This window comes from Mus musculus, chromosome 11 (assembly GCF_000001635.26).
Source record: "Mus musculus strain C57BL/6J chromosome 11, GRCm38.p6 C57BL/6J".
Classification (NCBI taxonomy): Eukaryota; Metazoa; Chordata; class Mammalia; order Rodentia; family Muridae; genus Mus; species Mus musculus.
The window spans coordinates 75,796,148-75,820,246 of NC_000077.6; the positions used below are offsets into that span (position 1 = coordinate 75,796,148).

Genomic DNA, 24,099 nt, shown 5'->3' on the forward strand with positions numbered 1-24,099 from the left:
GCGGGCTGGCGGGCACGGAGAGAGCGAGGGAGCGAGCGAGCCAGGAGAGCAACCACTTCCTCGCGCTCACACGGCGCGCTCACACACGCGGGAGACGCGCAGGGCCACTCGGAGCCTTTGCCTCACTTAGGCTCGCAGACTGGGTGCCAGCCCATGAGGGGCTGCATTCCACTCTCGTGCAGACACACACAGACACACAAATGTGTGTAGAGACACTCAGTGGAAAAGATCACCCATTCCGGGCTCCAGGCTACAGACACATGCACTGGTGGATGCTAAGGCATGGTGCACCTCCCCAGCATGCAAAATACATACAAGAGACACATGTTCGCAAGGATGCCCAGGGCAGTCTTCCGTGCTGGGCTCAACTCACAGAACCCATAATAGCCATAGAAGCCATTTGGGGATGTGGATAGGAACTCCTCAAAAAATCCCCTCCTTTGTAGAGGCAGGTAGGTAGGCCACAGGATTACCCTGCCAGGGAACAGGCTGTTTACTTCCTAGCAGGACAAGTGTACCCTGGGCTGTCCCAGGACACTGCTGGGACAGTCTGCTTACTTCCTCTCAGGTCACATGTAAACAGGAGCGTCTATGACCTGGGCCAGACTCCTCACTCAGTCCCTGAGTGGCTTAAAAGACCCAGAAGAACAGGCTGGGTGAGAACTTGGACCGGGGCATGGTCAGGATGGACAGAGGGAAGCAGGCCAGGCCAGGGATCTCCTGGGGTGATGACTGAGTTCAGGTGTAAAGGCAAGGTGCTGCCTGGCCCACACTTGTGCCTCCCATGCCAGGCAAATCCCTGCCGCAGTTCAGGGAACAGCTGTGCTGGGAGCAGGCTGCTGCGTGTGCAGATGCATCTCCAGTAAGCCCTGGGCCGGCGAGGATGGAACCCTGTTTACTCTGGTTTTCACTGACGCGTGGGAGAGGCTTATCATTTTTGGCTGTGTCCCTCTTTTGTCAAGGTTCTCAACCCATGGGCTGTGACCCCTTGGCGGACTGTCGATTTCGACCATGGGAAAACACAGAGATTTACATGGCAATTTATAACAGTAGGAAACTTACGCTTATGAAGTGGCAATGAAAATAATTTTACGGTTGGGAGTTGCCACAACACAAGGAACTGTATTGAAGGGTCGCAGCATTAGGAAGGTTGAGACCCACTGCCCTACTGAGTCTAATATGAGAGTGTCAACCCAGAACAGGCTGGGTGAGGACTTGGACTGGGGCATGGTCAGGATGAACAGAGGGAAGCAGGCCAGGACAGGGATCTCCTGGGATGATGACTGATGCAAGGTGAGGGCTGGAGCTAGGAGAGGAGAGGGCCTTCCCTGTTGCTCTCAGTTGCATCATTCAGGTGGGGTCATTGGAGCCCCTGTGTCTCAGTTTTCTCATCTGTCAAATGGGACTAATTCTGATTTCCCAGCAGTGTGGGGAGGCCCTCCATGAGCCTTGAGTATGACAAGATGACATGACTTCCTCATGATTCCTCCTTCCTGTTAGAGACTAGACTCACTGAGAAGAATGGAGAATTGTGTGGTTTCTTTCCCTTCTTTTTGGTTTTCCTGTTTTCTTTGTGGGACTGTGAGTTGAACCTGGGCTCTCTCATACACATTAGGCACACTCTAACCACTAAGCTGGACACCCCAGCCCTCTGTAGTTTTTATTCTGAGAAAGGGTTGCGCTGAGTTGTCCAGAGGGCCTTGAACTCATTCTGAGGTTGATCTTGAATCTGTATCTAGTCCTCTTTAGATTTCTTATTTTGAGACAAGGTCTCACCAATTTGCTCATGCTGGCCTTGGACTCACCCTAACTCAGGCTGACCTTCAACCTCTAACCCCTCTGCTTAGACCTCTTGCAGACTGGATTACAGCCTGCTCCCATGGGCCTGGCTTTCGTGCTTGAGTGATCATGCCTATCTTTGGAAACCATGTCCTCCTCTGCCATCTTTCTTGCATTCTTTTACTGCCCATCGTAGAGCCAGAGATTCTTGTTCCCATTTCACAGCTCAGGAAATTGAGGCCCAGGCACAGAGAACAAATCAGGGTGATTGTTGGTTGCTGAGAACTGCAATTAAGACCTAACAGAGGACTGGATATGGTGGCAAATTCTAGCACTCAGGAAACAACGGCACAAGGATTGCCTCATGTCTGAGGGTAGCCTGGTCTACACAGTGAGTTCTAGACCAATCAGGACTAGACATCAAGACCCCATCTCAAACAACAACTCCCCCAACCCATGTTTCCATTCTCCCTTCCCCTGCCTTTCCTTCCTCACCCTGCAGAACTGAAGCGACTCAGAGTGGAGCTGGCTGCCCAGGTGAAGCCCTGTTCTCAAGGATCCCCATGAGGCTTCTTGGATGGGGACAGCCAGATGGAGTGGGGGTAGGGGTTGAGGGGCCAAGATTCAGGGATTACAGGAGAATAAGCTGGCCTGGTAGTCTGGCTGCTGGGGGAGCCCACTCAGCCTTCTTGAGGGTCTGAGTCTAAGGAGAGAGATAAGAACCTGGTCTCAGAGGCTGTCGTTGTAGGAGGACCGAAGGGGCTTAGACCTTACATACACACACACACACACACACACACACACACACACTGTGACTTTTCCTATGTCAGACGTGTCTACATCATAAAATGATTATGCTGTGACATGGGTATCAAAAAAAGCAGACAGTCTCCACATGTCCTTGGGTGGGTGGGGACAAGAAGAGGTGGTACCATCTTGCAAATAGGGACACTGAAGCTTCAAGTGATCAAGTGTCTGGCAACTGGGACTGGATATAGGAGCCTGGTTATACCAACTCCTGACCCTGTGTTGTTTTTAAGTCCAAGTCTGACTCATGGGCTCATGGGGAGAGTGGGGTGGAGGAGAGTCTGACCAAAAGTGGCTTTCTGGAAGAGCAGCTCACAATTCTCCGCCCTGTAGGAGCTAGCTCTTAGGAAAAATCTAGAAGAAGTGGGGAAAAGGTCTTAGCTTTGAGCCAGGGAACCCTAAGATACCCGCTGAAGAGATGGTATGTGGACCAGGCTCTGGTAGCTGGCAGAATGAAGGCCCATTCTGAGTCGGAGTTTGATCACTCATGAACCCTGCTGACATGGGGTGGGACCCCACAGAGGGAGGTGCGGAAGTACTGTCATCCAGAGAAAAGTCCATTTTCTGGAAAGACCAAGGGTTAGGACTGAGACAGACTTGGAGTCGAAAGCTCCGGTCTTCCGGCCCTTGACTGTGCCTGACTTTGTGTGATTGGCTTCAGTCCGAGATTTAGAAGGAATCTGGATAGAAGATGCCTAGCACACTACCTGGCAGGCAGTCGGCATGCTTGCCCTGTCTCTCCCGTGCATACACCATCCTATGCTACCTGCCTGCCTCAGTTTCTCTCTTGGGTGAATGCAGTCAGTTGCTCTGTCTATTGCCAGAACCAAGTGAGGAAGGACATAGACTAGAAACCTACCGAGAAGCGAATGTTCTTGCCAATGCTGAGTACCAGCTGGCGGGAGGTGGTGGGGGTGGGGTGGAGGGGTGGGGATCTCCACGCAGCTGGATATGTCCAAGTTTAATCAATCATGCTGCTGGGGCTCCGCAGCAGAACTTCCCCCCTCCCCCGGCAAGGTTCAGAGAGTGCAGTTTTCTCTCCCCTGCAGACTCTCTCAAAGGCCCTCTGCCAATAAAACAGACTTCACAAAGGATGGCTGGGCTGTCTGTCCCACCTTGACGAATGGTTATGAATAATGCAGATTCCGGGGCCCCACCTCACACCCACTGACCCAGAATAGGCGAGTGCACTTTCGGATGTGTCTAAACAAACACCTCTAGATTATTTTTACGCACAGCCAAGGCTGGGAATTGCTGGGTTAAAAGGTGCTAATGGCTTGATACCATGATGCCCAAGCTGCAGGTGGCCCCCCATCACGGTTCACACCTGTCACACACACCACTGACAGCACCTCTCAGTGTTTAGCAACTCTGACCTGAGGAAATAGGTGCCTAACAGGAATTGTGGGGGCATTTCTAGAAAGATTTGGCAAAGTCAGAGTTGGGAGTCTGATTTGGCCTTCTTTTTGGTCCAGACTAAACAGTGAATACCTTTCCTTTTAGTAGACAATATGTCTGTCTTTCTCCCTCTCTTCCTCTCTCTTTCTCTCTCTCTTCCTCCTCCCCCTCTTCCTTTTTTATTGTTTTTGTTTTTGGAGACAGCGTTTCTCCGTGTAACCCTGGCTATCCTGAACACACTTTGTAGACCAGGCTGGCCTTGAACTCAGAGATCTGCCTACCTCTGCCTCTCGACTGCTGGGATTAAAAGTTGTATGTCACCACTGCTGCACTTTTTTTTTTTTTTTCCTTTCCTTTTTTGAGGCAGAGTCTCAGGTAGTCCGGGATAGCCTGGAATTCACTATGTAGCTGAGCTGATCCTTCTGCTCCTGCCTCTCTAGTGCTGGGATCACAGGATGCATGATTGAGAAAACCGCCTCTACTCAGCAGTTGGCTGGACATCTTTGATTGGTGTCCCTAGCTAGTATTTGTGTACATGGGGGAGGGAAGGCTGTGGCTGGTTCCTGCCCACTCCCCCACTCCCCACACTCACAGCTTGCTCTTCTTTCTCTGATTACTGAAGGAGCTCTTGCAAGGCTGGACTGAGAGAACTTTCTTTGTATTAATGGGGAATTTTAACCCAAAAGAGAGTCCGGCAGAGCAACTCCAAACACCGTTGCTGGTTGGTGGAGAGGCACCGTCCAGGGGTTCTTGTCCGTTCATTTATTCATGACTCCACACTTCAACAAATGTTTACCCAGTATGTCCTCTGCAATAGCTCTGCACTGCAGTCTGCAGGGGGCTGCCATAGAAATGAAGCCCCGCATCTCTTTAGATTCTGGACTGTGGAGGGTAAATCAGGAGGGATGGGAGTCAGGCACTCACTCTGGGGACACCTCTCTTCCTTATACCTTCACCTACACTGACCTGAGTGCCGACCCAAGCCAGTCAGCGTCAGTGTTTGCCATATAGATGGTGTCTGCTGCAGGGCGAACAATGTGCTAAGCAATATTAAAATGCCGGCTAATTTATCGTGTATATTCTCTTCTCATAAACACACCGCCCTCGTCACAGTACATTTATGAGTGCTAGGCCTAGCAGAAGGGATGAGTTAGCAGTTACCTAATGAGGTTTTGCAGATGTCGAATGCTCAGGAGCATTGCTAATGAGCTAAAGAGCCCAGAGAGGGGCTTGGTCTTCCCTCTCTCCTACAACACCTGTAGAGTGTGGGTCTTCAAGCCCCTCACCCGCCTTGTTCTCTAGAACTTGAGGCCTAGAGAGATGGAGGGCCTGGCTCCATGTTCCACGAGGCAGACCTGGGACTCAACAGCCAAGTTTATTGATATTTGGACCCCACACATTGGAGGTGGAGGACTAGACCCTGTCCCTCTATACTAGCCAGAACTGGGCCCTGTCCCTCTACCCTGGCCAGGATCCAGACTCTGTTCCTCTGCTCTGGCCAGACCATAGGCGGCCAGGCTGGACAGAGGCGGGTTCACCTGCCAGAAGAGACAGCTTGAAGTCAGACCATCTTTATGGGAGATCAGATGGCCCACAAGACACAGTGCTATGTTGTTGGGAACCCCCAGATATGACCCATGGTGGTTGGGAAGGTGTGGCCTGAGCCTTAGGTTGGGACAGCACCCATCAGTCATCACTTCCAGTTAGAGGGTTCAAGGGTTCGAGGGTTCGAGGGTTCAGGGCTTTGGTTTAAGGAATCTTCCCCATGGGACTAAACATTGCAGTATTGTAAATGGGTTGGAATGGCAGGCACAGGGGCCTGAGGGTGTGGCTCATAGGCAGGGTGTTTGCCTAGAATGTGTGAAGGGTTTGATTCTCCAGTACTGGGTGGGGGAGGGGCAGGAAGAAAACCAAACTAATAATTTTGAAACTCAAGGCAAATGGCTTCAGATTAATGATGCAATTCAGAAGTATTAACAATGCAAGCAAGAACTTTCAATTATAGCTCACTTCACTTCTTACGTTTAAAGAATGCTTCCCTTATACAAAAACACCTGGATCTAAAGGAAAGAATGTCTATGCCCATCAGCCACCTTTAAAATAAATCGTTCTAGTTCCTTGGAAAACTAAACACAGGAAGGAGCCTGTGGTGATGGCACATGGCTGTCATTTCAGGCACCCAGTGGCTGAGGCTGGAGAATTGCTTGAGCCCAGGAGTTCAAGGTCAGTTTGGGTAATACAGAAAGACCTGGTCTTTAGCAGCTGCAAATGTACTGGGTGTGCCGGCTCATGCCAGTAATCCCAGCACAAAGGATGTGGGGGCAGGAGGGCCATCTCTGGCTACGTATCAAGCTGGAGACCAGCCAGAGCTATGAGATCCTGTTTTTTGTTTGGTTTTAAATTATGAGAACGGGGAATGTTTTTGTTAGGATTTTATTGAAAAGACACTAAGACCATGGCAACTCTTATAAAGGACAACATTTAATTGGTGCTGGCTTACATTCAGAGGTTTAGTTCATTATCATCATGCAGGAAGCATGGTGGCATGCAGGCAGACATGGTGCTGGAGAGGTAGCTGGAGTTCTACATTTGGATCCGAAGGCAGCAGGAAGAGAGACACTGGGCCTGGCTTGAGCTTCTGAAACCCTGGAGGCTACTCCTTGTGACACACTTCCTCCAAAAGGCCACACCCACTCCAACAAGGCCTCACCTCCAATAATGCCACTCCCGATAGGTCTATGGCTCCAATTCATTCATGCCACCAAGGGGAGTTATTGTTAAGTGGTACAGAGCTTCAAGGTGCTGAAGAAAAAAGCTCCACAGATAATAATGACAGTCGCACAACCTTTGATCCTGGTTAGCACGACTGAAACACACACCTATGTTAAAATGGAGGGTGGTGACAAGAAGCACTGTCAGAGGATGGCCTGGCATTCAGTAGGTCCTGTGTGGCTTTGACCCACAGCAACCCACTGAGGTGACTAAAATGATACATTCTATATTTTATATACTTAAAAATAACTACATATGTATTTAAAATCTTGATATAATATTCCTTCTCCGTCCCATTTTCCTGTCAAGACATTGAAGGATACTTTGGCGCAAACATGGCTTAGGTCTTAAGTGGAGTTAGGCAAATCTTGTTTCCAGAGCTTAACGTTTCCTTCCCACTTGATAATTTGCCAATGTAATGCACATTACAATGGCTATGTGCCACCGGTGCCTGGACTTTAATTTATTTATTCTTACATTTATTTGTTTGTGTGTATGTGTGGGCGTGTGTACTGTGATGCATATGAAGTGAGAGACAACATTCAGGGATTGATTCTCTCCCTTTACTGTGTGGGTTCTAGGGAATTGAACTCACATTGTCAGGCTTGAGAGCAAGCTCCATTACCTGCTGAGCCATCTCACTGGCCCTTTTGTTCCTTCCTTCCTTTCTTTTGACAGGATGTCTCTATATAGCCTGGTTATTTAGTGAGAACTTTTATGTTGACCAGGCTGGCCTTGAGCCCATTGAGATCCACGCACCTCTGCCTGCTGAGTGCTGGGATTAAAGGCATGTGCCACCACACCCAGCCTTAGTTCGTTTTCTTACTATTTCATTGTTGTTTCTAAGATTTATTCCAGCTATGTATATAGCTACAGTTTGCTCTCACCACTACAAATTGTCCCACAAGGTGAACACAGTATACGATCTTTCTCCTTTCCTCTGTTTTTGAGCAGTTAAGCTGATCTCTTTGCTTGGCTATCACCAATACTTTATAATGCTTATCACTATTCATTTCTTTTTCCTTTTCTTTCTGTGGAGCTGGAGAACCAAACTCAAGCCCTGGAGCATGCTACACACCTCCAGTCCTGTTTCTCGGTTCCATATAAAGATATTTCTTTCAAATTTCCCAAATAGATGATTGTTAAGCTCTAGGATTGTGTGGCTTTTAATAAATTATTAGTGTGTTTATTTATTATAATGTATATATCATGGTGTGTGTGTGAGAGAGAGAGAGAAAGAGAGAGAGAGAGAGAGAGAGAGAGAGAGCATGCATACCATGGCATGCATGTGGAAGTCAGAGGACAACTGTGGGGTTGGTTCATCAACCATGTGGGTTTCAGGAATTGAACTCAGGTCATAAGCTTGCTTGACAAGTGCATCTTCCCACTGTGCTATTTTGCCAGCTCAGGATCATGCATCTTTAGATTGATTATATATTGCCAAACTTCTCTCCAAAATGATTACAATGACTTCTACTCCTACCGGCCATTCACTCCCTGTCACTCCAAGTCCTTCTAAACACTTGTAGTTTCAGACTTGGATTTCCATTGGTCCAGAAGATATTCAAGAGTTTTACGGATGTTTGATTTGCCCTTTTAACTCATGCTAGTTCACGTCTGCTGCTGATGGTGGGTATGTGGCACCAATAGATGAATGTCTCAAGTTGAAAGTCATCACAGGTCTCACTCAACAGTATCTATCATTCTCCTGTATGGAAGGAGCATCAGACAGCCTTCAGGATGAAGAAGCAGGGCTGATGATCTGAACTCTATCCCTAGAACCTTCATGGTGGAAAGAGAGAACCCACTTACCCAGGTTATCCTTTGATTGTCACATGCATGCTGCAGCTCAAATGGGCTCCTTCAACAAATAAATGAGAAAAGAAATACAAAAAGTATTTTTAAAGAGTGAAGTAGGTCTGTGTAGGCTGATACGTTAGCTACACTGAAGTTCTGATGCTCTTTTTTTTTTTTTCCAAAAGTTCTTAAAGATTTATTTATTTGGTTTATGTATATGAGTACACTGTAGCTGTCTTCAGACACACCAGAAGAGGGCATCAGGTCCCATTACAGATGGTTGTGAGCCACCATGTGGTCGCTGGGAATTGAACTTAGGACCTCTGGAAGAACAGTCAGTGCTCTTAAGCACAGAGCCATCTCTCCAGCCCAAAGTTCTGATGTTCTAACAGTTTGTTATTTGCTCAGATTTACTATTTTAAAACATTTAACCACATTTTAATTTAATTTAATTTAATTTATTATGTGTGTGTGTGTGTGTGTGTGTGTATTTGGGAAGACAACCTGGGGGAGTCCTCTCTTACACCATGTGGGTTCTGGGGTCTGAACTCTGGTCACTAGGTTTGGCGACAAGCTTCTTATCTGCTAGGCCGTATCACTGGCCCCAAATTTACTAGTAAATAAAACAAGTAAGCGGCATAAACAGTGTTTCCTTTGCGTATACAAAAAGGATGACACATATGCCCACTCTTCTATACATGGAGAGGCCAGCTTCGACAGAATTGATAGGAAACTAAAGAGTCATTCATTTGGGAGGGAACTGGGGTGTAGGGATATTTTTGTGGGGTCCATTTTCACCACGTGCATGCATTATCTGATTAACAAAAATAAGTCCAAATAGTATCCCAAGGGCTTCATGAGTGCAAGGTTCCAGAAGGTTCTGGAAATGGATAATGCTGATGACACAGCCGCATTGGGAGCACACTGGTCTTTTCACATTAAATGGCTGTGATGGGCAACCGCTTACGGAGTCAGCACTGGCCACACAGAGCTTTTGAGTCAGCCTGCTTTTCAGAAAGGTATTTTTTCTTTATCTCTTTCTTTCAGAAACTGGCCAAAACCTATGCATGTTTTCTTTAGCACTTTGGCCTTTCTCCCTCTTCCCTGAAGCTACCCTCACTTTTGCCTTGTGGTTGCTTGATTTCCATGCCAGCTCAAAGGTTTGCCTGCCTATTTTCTCTCTCCCTTTCTCTCCCTCTCTCCTTTTCCCTCTCTTCTTTACCCTCTCCCTCTCCTCCCGCTCCCTCCCTCCCTCCCTTCTTCCTTCCTTTCTCTTTTTTCCTTCCTGAGACCAGGTTTCTCTCTGTTGCCCTGGCTATCCTGGAACTCACCCTGTAGACCAGGCTGGCCTGAAACTTAGAGATCCACTTGCCTCTGCTTCCTGAGTGCTGGGATTAAAAGCACGCACTACCTGTTTTCTTTCAAATTCTTAGCTCCAGTTCCAGGGGCTCTGATGGGCTCCTGCATGTATGGTACACGATCTCATGCAGGCAGACATGCACACATATAAAGCAACAGACGGACAAACACATAAAGCAACAGACAGACAAACAAACACAATCATCCTCAAGCTTTAAACAAATGGTTTCAATGGTACATTCTGTGTTATCCCATTTGTTTGTTTAAAAAGCCCTGCCTCGCCTCATTTAGCCCTCTGAGTGCTGGGTTTGCAGGTGTGAGCCACTACACACAGTTTATGCTGAACCTGTTTTACCACAATTAAAAAAAGAAGTAGGAGCCGGGCGTGGTGGCTCACGCCTTTAGTCCCAGCACTTGGGAGGCAGAGGCAGGTGGATTTCTGAGTTCAAGGCCAACCTGGTCTACAGAGTGAGTTCCAGGACAGCCAGGGCTACACAGAGAAACCCTGTCTCGGAAAAACAAACAAATAAAAAGAAGTAGGAAAAAGTCTGCCACCCACAAAAAATTTTAATTGTATCATGTGAAAAACAGTATTTTAACATGTCAATCACTTGATCTGCAGTCCCTTGAGTTAGGGTGTCCGGCTGGCAGCTGGGATGGAGGCGGTCAGGGCCCAGGATGCTGGCCACTGGTAGGATGCCCCATGCTTTTGTTTCCCGGGGTCCTCCCACAGGGGAGAGATTCTAGCTGTCTTCCTAGGCTCCTCGGGACTGTCCAAGGAAAGGCTGGGCTCTCCCATCTGCTGCTCTCAGGCCTGCTCTCACCTGAGATCCTGCTCCTCTTTGTACAGATCCAAGATGAACTGGGTTTTTACCACCTTTTCCTTTTACCCAACCCAGACCTATTCTGCCCTCTGTTGTCACCATGCAATTCCCTCACTTACCCCGGAAGCTCCAACCGGATGCTGCACCCTGCATATCAGCTGCCACTGATGTCCCATTCCCTCTGTGCAGCACCTGGGTGCTCTTGATGGCCAGCTTGCAGCTGTAGACCTAGGCCTCATGATGCTGGCACTTCTGCCTCTTCACCTACTGCCACAGGACCCTACAGCAGCGCTACTTCTGGCCATATCTGGCTCAGGGCTTGAAGTCCACCCCATCCAGGCCACAGAGGGGTCTTTCAGGGGTTGTTCCCTTGGCCCCTTGGTTCTTGTAGCCACCTCTGACAGAACCAGAGAATGCGTAGTCCTTAGAAAGAATCTAACTCTGTTTATTTTTTGTCCTAACCTCCATCTCGTGCCTTAAGCCTGTACACTACTGAAACCCAGACATGTCTCAGGGCCTTCGTACCATCGAATTCCCCACTCCTGGGACATCCTCCCGTCAAGTCACCTCAAGATGTCCCTTTTTCATTTTGTGGGTCTTAGCTCAAGGCCAGCTCCTAGAGATGCCAGAGAGGGCCGTAGAAAGCAGCTGTGTTCCCTCCTGTTTATTGCTTAATGTCTGCAAGCTTCTTGGAGACAGGAACTTAGCACTGACTGTCTCCCAGCTGATGGGCACTCGACTCACAGTGATAGGAGGCAGCTGCTCCTGGTCACAGGTTTACAGATGGGCATCTGGGAGGAGAAGCCTGCAGAGCCCCCAGCCCTGGACCAGCCCTGCTCCTCCCTGCCCGCACCAGCTCTCTCCCACTCCAGCAGGTGGCCTTGGAGACAGCAGCATTTAGAGGGAGGAGGAGGCAGAGTGGAGGGTCATCCGTCAGGCGAGAGCCTGGGAAGTCAGAGAGGCTGTCTGAGGCCCCTTAGCAGCATCTGCCTGGCACTCACCATCATTTGAGAGCCTAAGGGGCGGGCGGGCTGTCCCTGGGCACTGGAGAGAGCCAGGGTAGCCCCAGGATCATGGTGGTGGGGGAGCTAGTCAGGGCTTCTCGCTCATTACCTTCCTTTTCAACCCAGATATTTACTTCATAATAAAACATTTAAGAACATATACATCTCCCAAAGCTGGCAGATTCCATCTGGAGCCTTCATCCTCTCTCAGAAGGCAATTATTTTGTTTGAGTTATTTTGAATTTTGATACGCAGGATTACACTGACATAGTAAACTCAAAAACCTAGCCACCAAAATCAGTATTTTCATCTTTTTTAGAGTTTTTTTTTTTAAACATAAAACATTATGAGTGTGAAGCTGATAGCTAGCTCAGCGGCAGAATGTGGGCTTAGCATCCAAAGGCCCTGGGTTCCACCCCCAGCACAGTACACATCAGTGCGCTGACTCCCAGGCATGAGATGAGTCCCCTGGGTACCTCTCCTGGACTGGTCTCTCACATTATACTCTGATCTTTATGATACCTCTGCCTGGAATCCCTGGTCTTCTTTTTTTAAGTTAGATTTATTTTTACTTTTAATTATGTGGATATATCTGTGGCTATGTGCAGTGGGTGGGTGCCCTCAGAGGTCAGAAGGTCATCGGATCTCCTGGAGCCTGAGTGAGTGACAGACAGTTGTGCGCTATCTGAAGTGGGTGCTGGGAACCAAACTCAGGTCTTTACAAGAACAGTCCATATGTGTAGAACTATCTTTCCAGCCCTTCTCCTGGCCTTACAGAAGCATACAAAATAGAAACAAACCAACCAACCCAGGGAGATGGCAATGAAGATGAAGAACACTTGCTCTTCTTCCAGAAAACCCAGGTTCAGTTCCAAGTACTCACTTCAGGGGGCTCACAAGTACCTATAGCTCCAGCTTTAGGGAATCTGATGCCCTCTTCTGGCCTCTGTAGACACCCATCCACACAAGTGTATACATACCCCCCCCCCACAAAGTGTATAGACAGACAGACAGACAGACAGACAGACAGACACACACACACACACACACACACACACACAGCAGGGTGGAGAGAGAATTAAAAACTTAAAGTGAATATTTGGTTTAAAATGAAATAAATTCAAATATAAATACACTAAAGTACTACAGATAAAAATTTCCCTTCTTGTGTTCCAGCCCCACTCCAAGAGGCAGGCCCATTAATTGAACTCACATAGACCATGCCAGGCCAAGCTGTGTATTTTTAACATGTAAATTTATTTTTCATAGTTTAAAACTTTGCATAAACGACAGGACTCCTGGACCTATTACTCTGCACAGTGAGTTTTTTACCCATCTCTAGATGGTCTTTTAAAAGCTGCCCTACTGAGGTGTAATTTATGCACCATAAGCCAAGTATACAACCAAGCGCTTACTTTGGGTAAGCGTTCAGAGCTGAGCATCCATCAGCAGAATCCGGTTTTAGAACAACCCCATCCCTCCCAAGGCGGCCAGATGCATTCCATTTTTCTCCCTTGGGCTTCAAGTGCTTTTTGGACAGATTTTGATTCCTGTCCCTCAGGAAGCCCCTGGTGGGTGCCACCCCATGCTCTAGGAACATTATGTTACTTCAGTTAGTCCTCAGGACAGCTCAGAAATAGCGAATTTTGGAGACAATGACGGAGGCATAGAGGAGGACAAGAAGCTGCCGAAGGTCACCCAGATACCACCACACACAGGCTGAGCCCTAGGCCAGCCCATCGGCAACTCAGACCCGGGACCATAGATTGTCACTGCTGGAGTGGGGGCCCTGCAAATGCTGTGATCCCACTCAAATGATAAATGGATTTAAATAGTTGTGTGGCTGCTGGAGACCCCAGGGACAGTGGCAGAGCTGGGACTTGGACCAAACCTGTGTGACTCACAAGCATGGCTAACCCCTGGCTGGTCTCCTTTGCTTCCTTCTTACTTTCTGGTTTTGTTTTGTTTTGTTTTGTTTTCCCTTGCCCCCAGGGTTTTGCTCTGTGTCCCTAATTGGCTTGGTACTTGCTATGCAGCCCAGGCTGGCTTTGAACTCATAGCAATCCTCTTGTCTCAGCCTTCCAAGTGCTGGAATTATAGGTGTGGACCACTCTGCTTGGCCCTTTTGTTTTATTTATTTATTTATTTATTTATTTGAGACATAGTATTATAGCCCAAGCAAACATGGAATTATATATGTGGCCCAGGCTGGCTTTGAACTTATGGTCCTTTCGGCTCAGCCTCACATATATGCCACCATGTTTGGCCCACTTGCCTTTTTTGTGGCAGAGAAGGAAACAGGTGAAGAAAGTATGGTGAGATGAGTGTCAAGGGATGGGAAGAGGCACGTCAGGTCTGCATGTGAATGTGTGTAAACACACATGGGCACATATGTAATATAGGTACATATAGCCATATAGATGCACATCCACACAAATGTGCCCACATAGGCACAGACATGAACTCAGCTATACACACATTATTCTATAAACACTCAAACTAGTGAGAGTTGGTATTGAGAGCTTCTTTGTTCTTTGTGTGTGTGCTTGCATATGCTTAGGCATATGTATGGATAATGTATGTCTGAGATGGTGGGTGGTAAGTAGGTGATGGGGTCCTCTGGTGGAGCTCTGATAGAGTCTTTACATGAAGGGTGCCTTCCATCTGTGGGGCTGGGCCTCAAGGTCCCAGCTTCTGCTCAGGTGCTTTGGAAGCAGAGTTTGGCATGATCTCAGGACTGGCTGGTTCTACACTCTCAGAAATGGGATCCAGCAACTCTTCAGCTGGCCTGCACATTTCCACCCAGTCCTATCAGTGGACTCTGAACTCCGCAGAGCTGCAGAAGGCTGGAGGGGCCGAGCTGAAATGCAACCTCAGGCATGGAGTGAGCACACACAGTCTGCCCTAGAGTCCATGGGGGGTAAGCGTAGTGATTGCTGCACATGCCAGGATGAGGGAAACTGAGGCACAGAGACATCTACAGCATCCTGTTCCAGAAAGAGTAGGTTCAAAACCAGGCTGTGTATGGACAGGGATTTTGCCCAGACTGGGCAATGGGTTATCCCAAGCCTGGAACCCAGGAATTCCGGCATCTGGTTCCCAAGGCACGGTTCTGCCCAGGGAGGTTGGGCCAAGCTGACAGGGTTCTGATGAGACCTTGTCACTCGACCCAGATGCAGGTGCAAAAGCATAGGAAAGTGGAGCACATTAGAGACTAAGACAGCCGTTTTCACAAATTGATCCCCTTTTCCCTGAAATGAGATTGGCTTTATATATAGTTATGGTTTTATATTCTTCTCTCCCCACCTGTTTTTAGACAAGGTCTTTACTATGCATCCCAGGCTGACTTTGAACTCAAGGTTTTCCTGCCTGACTTCTCAAATCATGAGATTATAGGTCTGTTTCACCACACCTGGTAGGTATTTTTATATTCTTAGTTGGCAAGTTAACTTTTTTTTTAAATTACATTTCTTTCTTTTTTTTTTAAAGATTTATTTATTATTATACATAAGTACACTGTAGCTGTCTTCAGGTGCACCAGAAGAGGGCGTCTTATCTCATTACAGATGGCTGTGAGCCACCATGTGGTCGCTGGGATTTGAACTCAGGACCTCTGGAAAAGCAGTCGGTGCTCTTAACCACTGAGCCATCTCTCCAGCCCGCAAGTTAACTTTTAAAAGTCAGTTTGTTATGTGTGCACAGCATACTTGGGAACATGTGAAAGTCAGAGGACAACTTTTAGGAATCTATTCTCTATTACAACCATGTGAGTTTTGGGTTCTGGGGAATCAATTGAGGTCTTTGGGCTTGGTGGCAAGAGTCTTTACCCACTGTGCCATCTCACCAGCTGTTAGTTGACAAGGTAAAGTGTGAGCAATCCAGCCCTGGGACTCAGTATGGCTAGGACCTCCCCTCTGCAATCCAGCCCTGGGACTCAGTATGGCTGGGACCTCACCTCTGCAATCCAGCTCTCCCTGGGAGACTCAGTATGGCTGGGACCTCACCTCTGCAATCCAGCTCTCCCTGGGAGACTCAGTATGGCTGGGACTTCATTTGCCTCTGTAATCCAGCCCTGAATTTGCCCACACAACACAGCTGAGGGAGACTTCCTTGGAGGTTTGAAGTCTTCATGCTATTGGCTCTGACTGGATTGAGTCAACAACAAAAGTGAGCAAAGCTCTTTTTCTTATCTAGCAGTCAACTTCAAGGCCGCTCCAGCCCCGGGAAGCCAGCCAATTGCTGGGAATGAAGGAATCAAGGCCTGTAAGCAGTCAGAGCTAGCTTCAGAAGGAGCTCGGTGCAGCCTGCAGCATGTGGCCTTGCTGCAAGCACAGAGGGCAGTGGCCTGGCCAGGCCTGATTATTTCTGATCCACCAGTGTCCTGGCCTCCCCAGGGGTCTTGGCTTCTGAAGAGCAGCGAAGCCCTCTGCTCCTGGCCTCTGGTGCTTCCATTTAGGAGCTTGCTGAGACTCCACCTCCCTGGGGCTTGTGTGTGTGTGTGTGTGTGTGTGTGTGTGTGTGTACAGAGGCCTCCTTCCTTCCAAAGCACCTTGGAAAAGAACTCAAAATTTACAAGACACATATTCACTGGAAAAATAGTGTTCCTTGTTCATCCTTGAAAGCTTCCTAAGAAGGCCTGGGGTGCAGCTCAGGGCTGAGTGCATACAAGACCTTGGGCACAATCTCAGCACAAAAAGAAAGAGGTGTTCTTCAATAAAACAACCTAAAAAGCAACCAGAGGAGCTGGTGAGATGGCTCAGCAGAGAAAGAGTATTGCTGCCAAACCTGATCTCCAAATCCCATGTGGTAGAAGGAGCCAACAGACTCCGGCAACTTGTTCTCTGTCTGTCATAGTGGTATCTCTCTCTCTTTCTCTCACTCTGTCTCTGTCTGTCTGTCTGTCTGTCTGTCTGTCTCTCTCTCTCTCTCTCTCTCTCACACACACACACACACACACACACACAAAATACAAATATATATAAATAGTTTTAAAAAGGGAATCATAAAACCAAACAAAATCCAGATGGGTGAGGGAAATAATAACTTCCAATTATTTGAAAGCCTTAGAGATTAGAGAAACCGCTTAGGTGCATAGCAGCTGGGGAGAGGCAGGGGGTCAGGCTGAGTCCCCCAGAATGAATGCTTTGTATGACTCTGAGCTGTCCTTCTGAGACAGGCCTGGTGTCCTAAGTGTTCTCAGGGTCCTGCATTCAATTCCTATTCCCGCTGCAGTGCCCGGCACCTCCAGCTGTGGTGCACTGGGCCCCAACAGTTGTTCTGTGCCCTCTGCTTATGGGAGCAGGCACAGATGGAGAGGGTGTCGAGGCTGGGCAGCCCAACAGCTGCCATTCCTGTGCACCACCCTGAGTGTGTGTCATGGGTTACTTCACGTCGCCCTCACTATTGTTATTTCTGGAAAGCTGAGCTCTGAGAGGTTAAGTTACTTGTCTGACGTTGAGTCATTCTCGGAGCTGGGGAAAAGAGCCATGTGTGAGCTGTCCTGACTGGGGCCATGGCTTCCGCCCGTGACCTGCAGTCTCATCACTTAGCCGGTAGCCTGGGACTCTGAGGGGGAACATGTCTCCTTGGGGCCAGCTGTGCACTCAGCCTGGGCTCCCCCAACACTCTCTGTCATTCATGTCTGGAGACCACAATACCAGCGGCAGGCTGGAAGCTTGTGTTCCTTTTCCTAGGTTTCGGCTCTGACTCCTCCAATTTCTACTACAGTCAGTGTTTTCTGAGCCAAGCAGGCTATAAGGAAATCACTCTTCCCTTGGACTTATTTATCATCCTGTTATTTCCATTAGCTGACACTGTTGGAGCCCATTCCATCCCTAGCTGTTTGAATTTTCAGCTTGGCAATCTCCAGGCCTGGCAGTAGTATTTCCCGCCCTAAAAGGGACCTAGGTAAGTGGGAGATGTGGCCAGCAGATGTGTGGTGGGAAAGGGGACTTAGAACACAGTAAGAAGGGGCTGAGGGAGAGGCCAGGGGGCACTTTATTTTTGGTTTCTTACTAGTCCGGAGGTAGGTGTACAGTGGAGATCCATAGGGCTCCCTCTGATGGATTGGTGGAGGCAGGGGTGACAATGAGATGCTGGGATTGACAGCTGCATGTGAGTGAGATTGTGTCCAAGGAAGGCAAAGCCATTGGCAAGAATGGGGAGAAGGTTCCAGAAGGCTAGAGGACTCTAGCGCAGACACTGGACCAGTGAACTGAGCAAGGCTAAGGAGGTTGAGCTCAGTGTCTGACAAGTTTAGAACCTTCAGGAGATGGCGTATTATGGTTTGACTCTTAAGTGTTCCTCCCAAAAGTTGATGTTGAAGGCTTGGTGTCCAGGTAAATGGAACTACTGAGAGCAAGTTAGGTTATTGGAGGGGTGCTGGAGTCCACTCTGTACCTCCAGCTCTGAGCAGGGTGGAGCCTGGAGGATCACTGGGATTTACTGGTTTCCAGCCTACTCAAGGAAAGAGAGACCCAGGTTTACAGAGAGACTCTGCCTCAAAGGACTAGGCGTACAGAGACAGAGGATATCCACTTCTGCCTTCACATGTGGGCACAGATCTGTGTGCATGCTTGTGCCAATAAACCTTAAGTCTTTATTAAAAAGTCTGGCTGGCAGGGTTAGAGAGAAGGCTCATTTGGCAATGAGGCATGAAAGCATGAAGACTTGGGTTGAACCCTAGAACACATGTAAAAGTTGGGTGTGGTGGCACATGCTTGTAGTTCCAGTGCTAAAGAGGCAGAGACAGGAGGACCCCTGGGGATTGCTAGCTAGCCAGGGAGCCGAGCCTGGTGATTTGCAGGTTTAGAGAGAGACTCCTCAAAACTAAGGTGGAGAGCAATGGAGGAAGACACCAAGCATCATCCTCATGGATGTAAATCCTTCACATGTGCATGTGCTCTGGCGTGTAGTCATTGGCATACATGAACACACACATATACACACACACACAAATGGAGGGAGACATCAAGTGTCATCCTCATGGATGCAGATCCTTCACATGTGCATGTGCTCTGATATGTGGTCATCGGCATACATGAGCACACACATGTATATGTACACACACACACACACACACACACATACACTCCACACAAAGTCTGGTTGATTTCCCTCCAGAGTGGGTCCCAACTCAGCACAAAGATCTATGGCGATTGAGGCAGGACTTGGCTGAAGGGATTTTCCTCCATTCTTGCCCCTGAGGGGATCAGATAGCATCCTCCCTCTAGCTTGAGGGTGGGATACTCCAAAGACCCACTTACGCAGGGCTAGGGTTTCCTTCATTTAACAGGAAACTCAAGGTCACAGGCCACTTGGCTGTAGAGCACTCGTGGGGAAGGAGCAGCTACAGCACGTTTGAGTAACTGGTTTGACTATGTGTCTGCTGAATGAATTTGCATTCAGATCTGCAATTATGTTTAGGGTTGGCTAGCTCATATGTGAAGTAAACAGATTAATCCTCACCTGTGAAATCAGCCAGGGCTACTCATTATCAAGAGGAGTGAAGGGAGGGGTAGATGAGGCCTGAGGCTGGCCCCACACCTTCCACAGCACTATGGGGAACCCCTCAGCTTTGTCCCAGCTCAGAGAGAGGCCAGCTGGATTGGTGGGCAGTTTCAGTGCAATCAGGCCAGAGCTGTTACTCCTGCTCCGGTCGGGGCTGCTTTGGAGACTTTGGAGACTTGGCTCACTGAGGCCAAGGGACTAAGTCTTTAATGCCCATGGAGCTTTCTTCAAGACCAGCTCTTTCTTGGGGCTACTTTTGGATTTTTTTGAATTCAGTGAACCTAGGACTGGGGATCCAGAGCTTATGGGAAGTGCAGGTTAGGGCTTACAATCTGGCTTTCCCCTAGACGTGGTAAACAGCTTGGCCAGCATGTGGGCGTTTTTCTGTTGGTCTACACATCTGTCTGTGCATTCACCCTTCCTTCCAATGGGATGACATTTCTCCTGTCTATTCTCTCAGATGTCTGTCAGTGCACTGGTTTACACAAAATATCCACCACGGTTCTCTTCATCCATCTGCTCAATGTTGGTCACTTGTCATCCATCCAGCCATATTTTTTTCTTTAAAAAGATTTACTTATTTTTATTTTATGTGTATGGGTGTTTTTGCTTGTGTGTGTGTATGTGTGTGTGTGTGTATACACCCATAAAAGTCAGAAGAAGGTATTGAATCCCCCTTGGAATTTTTCCATTTATTTATTTATTTTGCATCCAGATCACAGCACCCCCCGCCACCCCCTCACAAACCCCTCTCTTATTACCCCCTTTGAGGAAGCCACCCTTGGGTACCACCCCACCCTGAGGCATCAAGTTGAAGCAGGACTAGGCACATCCTCTCCCACTGAGGCTGGACCAGGAATCCAACTAGGGGAAGGGGATCCAGTGGTAGGCAACAGAGTCAGAGACAGACAGCCCCTGCTCCAATTGTTAGGGGACCCACATGAAGACCAAGCTACACATCTGCTACAGATGTGGAGGGGTCCAGTCCCCGCGTGCTCTTTGGTTGGTGGTTCTGTCTCTGTGGGCCTCCATGGGGCCAGGTTAGTTGACTCTGTAGGTCTTCATGTGGTGTCTTTGCCCCCTTCAGCCCCCCTCAATTCTATCCCCAACCCTTCCACAAGACCTCCTGAGCTCCCCCTGATGTTTGGCTGTGGGTCTCTGCATCTGTTTCCATGCGATTCTAGATGAAGCCTCTCAGGAGACAGTTATGCTAGGCTCCTGTCTGCAAGCAGATCAGAGTATCATTCTCCCTTGGAATGTGAGTTACAGATGATTGTGAGTTACCATGTGGGTGCTGGGAATTGAACCTGGGTCCTCTGGAAGCACAATCAGTGCTCTTAACCCTTAAGCCATCTCTCTACCTTCACCCCATCCCTCCTCCTCCTCCTCCTCCTCCTCCTCCTCCTCCTCCTCCTCCTCCTCCTCCTCCTCTTCTTCTTCTTCTTCTTCTTCTTCTTCTTCTTCTTCTTCTTCTTCTTCTTCTTCTTCTTCTTCTTCGTTTTTCGAGACAGGGTCCCTGGCTGTCCTGGAACTCACTCTGTAGACCAGGCTGGCCTCGAACTCAGAAATCCACCTGCTTCTGCCTCCCAAGTGCTGGGATTAAAGGTGTGCACCAGTCCAGGTGCTGGACCACCGCCCAGTCCATCCCTACTTCTTGATTGCTAACCAGGGGCTTAAGACCTGGCTTTGCCTTTAAGGAGGAAGTGAAAGATATGGCCCCTAAGGAGCACAGGTCTGTTCCAGCACATTATAGAAGTACAGCCCAGGCAGGAGATTTAAGGGACAAACCAACTCCTTCCACTTTCAGCCCTTCCCACCCCTAGCCTTAAAAAGCAAACAGAGGAAGGATTGAGTAGCTGGAGAGGAGAAGGGGAGAGAGGGAGTTCTCATTTGTCAGCTGCTCAGCAGGTACAGTCAGGCTTAAAATGTCCCCAGAGAGTGTCTGCTGAGATGCAGGGGGTGAGCACGCTGAATTATTTCCCAGGTAATTGGCAGCAAAGAAGCTGCCGACATCCTGGGGTCTGCATCAAAGGGGTCAGAGTTTCACCTGCTTCCTGTAGGCTGGCGGCTCCGTGTGGGTGTGGCCCCAAGGCTCCTGGAACTCCCACCTACCACTCTCTGCCATTCTCCTCCCCTCTCCTTAAGGTACTGTGTGTGTGTGTGTGTGTGTGTGTGTGTGAGAGAGAGAGAGAGAGAGAGAGACAGAGACAGAGACAGAGACAGAGACAGAGACAGAGACAGAGACAGAGACAGAGACAGAGACTCAGAAAGAGAGTATGCTTTGCTACCTGCAAAAGACAGCCCAGGGCTGGGGCTGCTATGCAGTCTGGGGCCCTGACCATTGGCAGAGCCTTGTACCAGCTTCAGAGGAGGGAAGAAGAGGAAACTGGAGCTTCTAGGTCTTTTTCTGCAGCAGTGTTTAGGATCCAGTAGTGTGTGTGTGTATGTGTGTGTGTGTGTCTGCCAGTGGACCTGATGGGTCTTTCTCCCTGTGTGGTCTGGGCTGTCTCTGTACATGGCGCTCTGGCTAGCATTCAGAGGAACAGTTTGACCCATTGGTCATATTATTTTGCAAACAGTTGAATTTTCCTGCATTAATATGTTCTAACATGTATTTGTATATGTATGTACACATATGTGTATGCTGCATGTCTGTGCATATGCATGTGTGTACGTATGCAACTTTGTATATGTGGTGGCTCCCAGTGAAGGCCTTTTCCACACTATTTCTAGCTAGTAGCTGGGGCATCTCTGCAATAGGTGGGGCTTCCATGTGGTCCCCTGATGTTGAGTGAATGCTGGGGCAGTGTGGGGTAGAGGATCTAGCCTGGGCTCATCTTCCTGCCTGCTTGGAGCCTGAACTTAGAGGTACAACATTCCCTTTTCTTTCTGCCCACCTTAGTTCATTGGCTGGGGCTCCTGCACCAAAACTCAGATTAGCAAGAGAAGAGCATAACACATGCAGTGAATGTACTTTTCATGCGACTCAGGAGCCTGCCTAAGGAAATGAAGCTGCCCCTCAGCGGAGAGTTCAAAGACTCTTCTGGAAAGCTGTGGCTATTGCTGGGCTTTATTTACAGACTCTGCAAGTTTACTGCATCTGCCAGGACCCACTCTATTATTTGCAGAGCCCAGGGTCCCTTCTTCAAAAATCATTAAGCATTTCCAGATGGTAGCAGAGGCTTGGGCTCCCATCTTTTACAGCGGGAAGGAGATTTCTCCCTTGAGAATGAAGGTGGAGGCTGACGCTGCCATTCCTACGCCAAGAGACAGAGCAAACCAAACACTATAGAGGTCCCTAGGGGGGACACATAAGCAGCAGTGTGCCTGTGCAGCCAGCACCAGGGCCATCAGCATGCCAGCCATCTGCATAGTAGCCCAGGCTCCTGGTAGCTACCCGTTCCCAGTTCTCACCCCTGTGGGCCACCGGAGGCTGGCGCTGGGGGCTAGTGATGAGACTCAAGGGGACAGCACCCTGTGTCAGAGTTGAAAAGCAGAGTCAAGCAAAGTGGTGCATGGAAGGCCCCAGACATTAAATTCAGGAAAGTCAGACTGAAATCCCAGCTCTGAGGAAGCAGAGGCAGGAGGATTGCAAGCTGCAGGCCAACTTGGGCTATATTCAAAGTATATAGAATGATATACTATACTGATCTTATTCTTGGCTTTATATCTGAGAGTGAAGGAGATTTAGAGGAGCTTAGACTAGGCAAGAGAAAGTGGCCCCTTTTTGTTCCCAGAAGAAACTTAGAGGCAATGTGAGGGTGGGTAGGTTTCCCAACTGGACCGTAGGGGAAGGGGAGGGCTCAGGGTGGCTATAAAGTATCTAAGTCAATGTCCTAGGGTTTAGCTGACTCAGCCTGCAGTGACTCCCATCCCTAGTGACTGAGGCTGTTAACTTTCTCTTTCCCTGCAGCTTGGTATTCTGTCTTTCCTGGATCTTCAATTCTTTGTTTAGGTCAGAAAACAAATTCAGCGGCCCTCCAGTTGCCTGCCAGCATTTCAGTAACATTTTTGGGGCCTCTTCTCCCTGATTCAAGAAGCCCTTTACTCAATATTGTATGCCTGTGAATAGCAGAGAAGAACTCAAAGGTCTTTCTCCCTCTCTCTCTCTCTCTGTCTGTCTGTGTGTGTGTGTTTCTAGGGAGGGGACCTCTTCCACTATGACTAACACAGTGGGACCCCAGTCAGCCCCTACCTCTGTGGAGAACAGGGATAGCAGAGCCTTGGCCTTCCATCTTTTACAGCAGGAAGGAGATTTCTCCCTTGGGAACTAAGCTGGAGGCCGATGATCCCATTCCTACCCCAGGGCAAACGGAGCCCGAAGGAACCGGCGATTTCCCAGGGTGGAAGAGTGGGAGAGGCAGACTCCCCGTGCAGTACCTGGGAAGGTCCACGGGCAAGGCCACTCCTGCTTGATCGCTTCGCCACCCCACACTCAGATATTTGGCCCTTGAGCTGTGAACAGCCGAGTGCAGACACCTGTGTGTGGGCTGCCTGCGGGGAAACTGAAGGCCCCGCTCAGCTTTCTGATTCTGGAGCTGTTGTAAAGAAAGTGATACCAGCTTTCTGGGGTGCCTGAACTCAAAATGGAGGCTGTGTGTGAGCCAGGGAAGGGAAGTTCTGTCTCTGTGGAGGAGAGCTTCCTCGGGAGGGCGCAGGCATCTCCGAAGAGGTCTGGCTGTTTATCTGGAGCCAGCGTGGCTACTGGAGGCTTGCCTTTGTCCCTCCTTGAAGTTCTCAGGAGGTGAGTTATGAATTTCTTGCCTCAAGAAGCTGTCACTATATGTCAGCTCTTAGTCAGGAGATGGGGTAGCAGGATCAGGGTCTCCCTTAGCTGGACTTTGGGTAGA

At 48.8% G+C, this 24,099-nt stretch overlaps 1 long non-coding RNA gene across 2 annotated transcripts in view; it reads left to right on the plus strand.

Moving 5' to 3' along the window:
• Positions 1-24,099, plus strand: part of Gm12339 (predicted gene 12339) — a 58,104-nt gene that overhangs the window by 339 nt on the left and 33,666 nt on the right. The gene's annotated exons all lie outside the window — the stretch shown is intronic.